Genomic DNA, 7508 nt, shown 5'->3' with positions numbered 1-7508 from the left:
CTGTCCTGGTATCAAATTCTGGCAGCTTAGGTTGTGAAAGAGTACGATTATAACCCATATTAAACATAATATCCTTTGATACGGGGGAAATTGTGGGTATTGATAACGTAGCACCCCATTGCTGTAGTAAATCTCTTCCCCATAAGGTGACAGATATTGGGGCCATATAAGGCTGTAAAACTGCAGTTTGTCCCTCAGGCCCATAGCAAGAATAAGGCTTAGTGCTTTGTTGTATCTTGTTAAGGGTGTCCAACCCTACAAAGGTAGCCTTAATAATATTAGTGTCCCAATGTTTAGGCCAATGTTCCAAAGATATAACAGATACATCAGCTCCGGTATCTGCTAATCCAGTAATAGAGGTTCCATCCTCAAATTGTACGGTTAATTGAGGCCTCTGATCATTAATCAGAGTGTGCCAAAAAACTCGTTTGTCAATACTTCCAAATCCCCCAGTGCACTTAGCAGGCACTGATTTTCTGGGGATGTACGGAAGAATTAACAATTGGGCAATGCGCTGCCCTTGCTCAAAAGAGAAAGGCTTTTCTGCTGTCATCATAACCTCAATTTCTCCCATAAAATCAGCATCAATTACTCCTAAATGTACTATAATTCCTTTACTAGTCAGGCTGTTTCTTCCTATTAGTAAGACAACACTGCCAGCCGGCAGGGAGCCACAAACACCAGTAGGAATTCTCTGGATCCCTTTGTCAGGAGACAAAGAAAATGCAGAAAGAGCTGGTATATCTAAGGCCACACTCAACCCGGTGGCGTGGTATAATTCTGAGAATAATAATTTGGATTTAGATTTAGATTCATCATCTGATGAGTTTGCCCCAAGCTGACAGGAAACTGAGTAATTAGGCTCATATTGTTTGATGTTGGGCCCTGAGCTGGGCCCTGCTGCCAGTTTCCCGACCCTGCTGAAGGGAGGGGCGGCAGAAGATTGCCCTGTTTATCTTTTTTGGAATGGCATTCATTGGTCCAGTGCCTTCCTTTGTAACACCTTCAGCACAGTCCTGGAGGCTGGGAAGATTTTCCTCCCCCCTTTTCCCCTTTTCCTTTTCTGCAATCTTTTCTAGTATGTCCAATTTTGCCACAATTATAACACTTAAGTTTAGAATTTTGAGAGCCTTTCTTTATAGCTGAGGCTAACAAATTAATACCACAAGTCTGAGATCCAGTTTCTCTACATGCTCTGATATAATCTTCAACCGTTCCGCCCTTTTATTTCACAGGAGCCAACACCCTTTTACAATCCTCATTAGCATTTTCATATGCAAGGGTTAAGAGTAAACAATTCTGTGCTTCAATGCCAGTAGTGACCTTTTTGATAGCAGTCTGGAGTCTGGCAAGAAACTCAGTATAGGGCTCATTAGCCTCTTGGAGGATTTTTATGAAAGATTTTGCCATCTCCCCAGGATTTTGTAATTGCTGCCAAGCGAAGAGGCAAATATCCTTCACTTGCGCAAGAGTCTGATTAGGTAATTGAATTTGATTGGTAACCACGGAAAAGGCCCCGGTACCCATAAGTTGCTCAAATGTCGCTCCAGGCGGCTGATGGGCAGCGTTCTCATGGCTGACCCGTTCCGCCTCTTCGCGCCACCAAGGTTTGAATTTTAAATACTGTGCGGGCTCCAGGGGGGACCGAGAAAGAACATCCCAATCTGCTGGGATTAAATGATTATCATTAGCAAATGAGGAAATGAGACCGTACAGGTAGGGAGAGTTTGGTCCATAACTAGAAACGGAGGATTTAAGGATTTTTAAAAACTGAAATTCAACATTGCGATGGGCAACAACAACCTGGCCCTGCGGATGTCGATCATCCGGATGTTGTTGAATTCTTATTGCTGGAAATATTGAAGAAGTATTAGTCAACACTTTTGGGGGAGGTGTTCCGTCCTCTGCCTGAAGCATGACCCTTGTTAAATTTGGAGGCTCAGTGAAACAAAAGGTGGACTCGGTATAGTCAGAAGGATTTTTTGGAACAAAAGCTGCAGTAGTGGCAGCTGGAGGCAGCGTCGGGAACAGACAGCGGAGCCTCCTGAGCTAGAATTGCGGCAGGAGGAGCAGTAGGCTCCTTAGAATCTATACGATTAACAAGTTTCTCAAACTTAGTATCTAGATTAACAGCAAACTTCTCAAACAATCTAGACATGTTGTTAAAGGCAGCTAACAGCTGGGCATTCTCACCAGGAAATGCTGGAAGTGGCGACAAAGGAGGATAACGGGGTGGAGCCTCATTTTCTAATTCAAAATCTGAAAGCGGGACTGGAGCCACCGACAGCGGGGGGCTGGGCGCAGCAGCTGCAGTCAGCACGGGGACATGGCTCTTGTTCCCGGTATGCTCTGCCAGAACGGAGTGGGCCGCCACGGCACCCTGAATATCTCCCGGAGCTTCATTGAGAATTACCTCTGGGTGGTTATAAATTTGAGGCGAGGGCTGATAACAACAAGCTTTCACTGAATCTGTCTCAGAGTCCGACTGAAATGGCTGCAAGGCCACAGCCACCTTGTTAAAAGCGGCCCATGTTTCGCCTGCTATGGGATGACCAGTTTGATGAGCTCTTCTAAGAGCTTTGCCAACTTGTTTCCAAGCCTTTAACTTTAACTGATTCTTTTTCTCTAGAGTAAACCAATAACAGTGGTTCCTGACCTGCAGGAGTAAATCTGTCAAAGTACTCCCTTTTACCTGTAAACCTGAGCTTTTAAGTAAAGACTTTAAAAGCCTAACATATTCGTCATTAACTGAAGGATTGTTTCCCGTTACTCCGATGCGTTTTTCCGCAGAGTTCTGTGTACAACAACGCAGTCAATTCCTTTTCGGTCCTACCTGTTCCAGGTTCTTACCTTCGGGTCCCTAGGTCCGGGAGCCAGATAAAGTGTTGAATATGGTCGGGGTCGCTGAGATAATTCCAGCAAGCAGGATGAATGGTCAGTACTCACGGAGGACTGTGGCTCGCTCAGACCATCAGCAAAAAGCGAGAGGTCACACCGTCCTTTTATCAGGATTTCAAAAGTTACTAGAACAGGGGGTGTGACTTTCCAGCGAACAATAAAAGAATTTTTACAAGTGAAAGAATTCTTACAAAGTATCATTAATATGTAAAATACAGCCAGGTAACTTCTGGTTTAGCTAGCACCAATCAGAGATGCAAAGCAGATCCACTAATCATCAAGGCCAGCCCCAATTTAAGACTTTATCTTCAAGGAGGCAGATGGAGTACTCAACAGACCTCTTTGTCCTCAGGATTCCATGACCCAGTGGCCTGAACAGCCTAAAGCCAAAGGCGGAGACGAGATTAGCTCATCATCTCCTGAGTCACAGGACACCTGGGCGGAGGGGCATGGGAATGCCCCTACCCAGAGATCTGTGTTCCTGCAACACCACATTCTCACCTGCTTCCTGGGAACCGAGACTTTGGTCCCACCCACACCCGTCACCTGTGGAACTGCACGTGCTCTGGGCCCCCGCATCCACTTCTGTCCCTGAAATGGTCTCTGCCTCCTGGATCTGTACCCTCAGGTCCCAGCTGACTTGGGTCTGACGTCCTGGGAAGAGACACCCACCCAAACCACAGAGAGACGTCATGCACTCTCCTCAGGATGGCGCTGCTGACATTGTTTTTAAATGACGGGGACTGGGCTTATTGTGGAGGGATCACTTCATAATGTATGTGACTGTCTAATCCCCGTGTTGTGCACTTGATATATGTTGTATGTCGCCTGTCGTTGTAGAATCAACTAAAAATAATAAACTGACAAAGGAGGGCAGCGAGCGTTGCAAGGCCTTGAAGGAACGGGAGCCCGTGTGCCCCCGGCGGGGTGCAAAGCGGTGCAGCCACCCCGGGCGCTTGCAGGGCGTCCCCGGAGCTGAAACAGGGAACCAGCATCTATGCAGCAGGTGCCTCCGACCTCTCGCGCCTGGGGTCCGCGCGAAGGAAGCGACAGCGGGGCCTACACGCTGGTGCTCACAAGCGTCCCCGCAGCAGCGTGACTCACAGCGGTCCCCGCATCAGAGGCCCCTCGGCCGCGGGGCAGGCGGCAGACACGGGGCCGAGTGACGGTCCCCGGGGAGGACCCGCCGGCAGCGGTGCCCCTGAAGACCCCGGAGGAAGGGGCAGGCGTCCCGGGAGGCGGGGTCGCTAGATGCTGCAGGACGAGGAACAGCGTCTCCCCGGAGCCTCCGGGAGGGGCGCAGCCCTGCAGACCCTCAGGCTCGGACCCCCTCGGACCTCTGACCCGCGGACCCGAGGGCTAATGCGTCCGCGCTGCCGGGAGCCACCACGCGGCCGCCCCGGGGTCACAGGGCGCAGGAACGTCGCGAGCCTGGCGCACGACACTCGTGGTCTCAGGGCGCCCAAGGCTCCTGCAAACCCGGGCAGGGGGTCCCTGACAAGCTCCGACCGCACCCCGGACGCTCCATCCGAACCTCGCCCGCCGTAAACCGAAGCCCAGCCGGGCGCGCGGGGCCTCCAGGGCCTGGGGGACGCGGCGGGACTCGGAGCCACCGCCCTGCGTCTGGGCTGCACCCGCGCGGGGTCCCCGGGCCGCGGCCGGGGTGCGGGACAAGCAGGAGCCCCAGGCTCCTCCACCTGCAGAGCCGGGCGGGCACGGGACCCCGCGCCTCCCCTGTCCCCGCACCGCCGGCAGCGGGGAGGGAGGCTTCCTTCGCGCCCACCAAGGCTTCTCCTCTCTGGGGAAGTGCGGGGGGCGGGGGGGTGCCCTCTGCCAAGTGCCCACTGTCTGAGGGGCTGGCGGGGAGGGGAGGTCACCTGTCAGGTAGGAAGAGCACGGGAAGCTGAGGGGTGAACCCCCCACCCCCACCCCATCGTTGTCTTGGAGGGCAGTGCCCGCGGGCGCTCTGGGGGCGGCTCTCGTCCTCCCAAGGAAGGAAGTGAGGGCTGTTGCTACCAGGAGTCGTTGGGGATGGACTGTGCAGCTTATTCACAGGGTGTGACGAGAACGGGGGACAGTGAGAGCGCCCCTTTTCTCGGTGAACCGTGACTGTCAGGAAGCATCATCACCCAGACACTGTGCACCGGCTTCTCACAAGGAGGGTCCTCTCTGCCTTTAAAACAAAGGCTCCCGGAGGCCTGTTACCTCCCCATCCACTGGGAGAAGGGAGACGATCCAACACCCGCCCTTCCCTCCGCAGCAGACAGGAGAGCGCTTCTAAGGGCTCTGGTCTCCAAACTGGGTGCAGGACGCCTGAGGCCGCCGGCGGGGCCCATACGGACACACCCGGGACAAGCGCTCAGCATCCCGCACCTGCGCTGGGCCCGTGAGTGAAGAGGAGAGGCCACAGGGCCACGTGTGTCCCTCCTGCCACCCAGAACGCAGCCCAGACAGTCCCCAGCTTGAGGACAGCGTGAGGACTGTGATTCCAAAGCCCCTTCCCGGCCACGTTCATAGAAACGGAGTGTCGGCTGGAAAGTTCCTGGAAGAACCAGCAGCTTCTCCGAAAACACAGGACCTCACGTCCACGGGAGGGTTAGAAGCTCACCTCGCAGCACCGTTAACTCTAAATCCTGCTTTATTCCCTTAGATTCTCCTGGGACTCAGCCTCCAAACTCCCTCACTGATGACAGACACCAGGCAGGAAACAAGCAACTTGCGGTGGCCTCACACCAAGGGGGGGAGCGGGCACTGCCCATCAGCCCCACTTCCCCAAACATGCCCTGGCACCTCCCATAACTGTAGGGTTTTAGATCACTTTAAATTTGACAAAAAATCTTTTTATACAAAGGAATCCAGGAACTGGATGAATGACAAATATAAACATCTGCTTATTGCTCTCACTTTGCTTTTCATGCTCAGGAAAGACAGAAATCAGCTCTGAGGTGGAGTTGCCGATGGAGGAAAACGAGTTCTTGGGAAGGACACCCGAATTGTCTAGACAGGTCCTCATCTCATGGTTCATCAATTTCATCCAAAACCATAGAAAATAAACCAACAACAAAACCAAATGGAATAGAGGAGAGATTTCCAAAGTAGAAGTTTTAGTCCTGCTATCTGATCTAACAATCTAGCCAGTCTTTAACCTCAGGGGTCCCTGGGGTACCCTGAAGCTACAACTGAAGCGTCAGAAAGAAGATAAGTCCCCCTGGCTGGTGTGGCTCAGTGGATGGAGCATTGGCCAGTGATCCAAAAGGTCACCGGTTTGATTCCCAGTCAGGACACATGCCTGGGTTGCCAGTTGGGTCCCCAGTTGAGGGCATGTGAGAAGCGACCACACACTGATGTTTCTCTCCCTTTCTTTCTCCTTCCTTCCCCTCTCTCTAAAAATAAATAAATAAAATCTTCAAAGGAAAAAAGAAGAAAAAGATAAGGCCCTAGAGAGCACTCTGGGATCCCGCAGACAGACAGGCCACCTAGTGACCTTGTCTCTTCTGACTTAGAAGGAAATGGACCTCCGCTCCCACAATCTGTGGGGACTCTCGTCTCCAGCAGAAGGACTCTGGAAAGAGTCCCCCTTCTCAAGAAGACCTCAGTTTTCTACTTCAGAGATGTGTAAATGGAATTTGCCTAAAAGTACCAAGGAAGACGTGACCTCTGGCAGCGTGGGTTAATCTTGCATGATGAACGCACAAGGTGACATGGAAGGAGGGTAACATGAAAGTCCATGTGCACAAAACAGAGCAAAAATGCCCTGTTTCAGAGAGAGAGAAAAAATCACCAAAAACTTCTCAAATTGTCTGTAAGTAGCATAGCTCATGGATGCTTCCTAAGAAATACAAACAAGTAGTCAGAGCAGTCGGTGGGCGATGGGCCACGCTGGGCATGTTTCCCACACAGTAGGTTCCCCCTCCGACTACAGTAAAAGCTACGATTGGTTCAGGCCTTGCGTAGAAAGGCCGCGTCTGTCAGGATGCTAAAATATTGGCAGTATGATGGCAGGCAGGATCCGTGCCTCCACGTGCATGTGTTTCCCCAGCTCACCCTTATCTAAGAGAGTGTCTTCGTCCACGAGTGCCACGCTACCTCTCAGAGCTCCTTGGCCCCATGCCCCTCTGGGGTCCCCTGTCTTGGGGGTCCCCTACCCTTTGCCACATGTCCCTCAACGTTCACATGCAGCTCAGGGCTCTGGAACCCTGGGTCCATCTGGACACCCCCATGATGGGGACACTGACCCAGTATTGAGTGTGTGCACAGAGCTGTCCCTGCTGGGCCAGGTGGGAAAGGGACTCCCAGAAGTCAGGTGGGAACAGACACCCTCGAAGTGAACATGGGTCCTTTCCTCAAGATGGTGTTAAACTGCCCTTCCCATGGGCAGGACTCTGGAGAGCCAGGCAGCACGTGCCCTGTGTAGTCACCCAGCACTGGGCAGGTCACATGGTCCAGGGACCCTGACCAGGGATTTTGGGTAGTGCTGTGTGTTTGGTCCCTGAGACGTCCTGGACTCAGGATCCCATGGGGACACTTCAGCCTCAGGAGCAGCTCCCTGCTGCCTCTGTGAGGTCAAGAGCAGCCTGGTGGTGGGAGGGGAGAAGACCAACTCCTCCCCC

The sequence above is a fragment of the Furipterus horrens genome, unplaced genomic scaffold (genome assembly GCF_987537825.1).
Source record: "Furipterus horrens unplaced genomic scaffold, mFurHor1.1.pri manual_scaffold_13, whole genome shotgun sequence".
Classification (NCBI taxonomy): Eukaryota; Metazoa; Chordata; class Mammalia; order Chiroptera; family Furipteridae; genus Furipterus; species Furipterus horrens.
The sequence above is the reverse complement of the archived record's forward strand: the minus strand, read 5'-3'. Positions refer to the sequence as shown.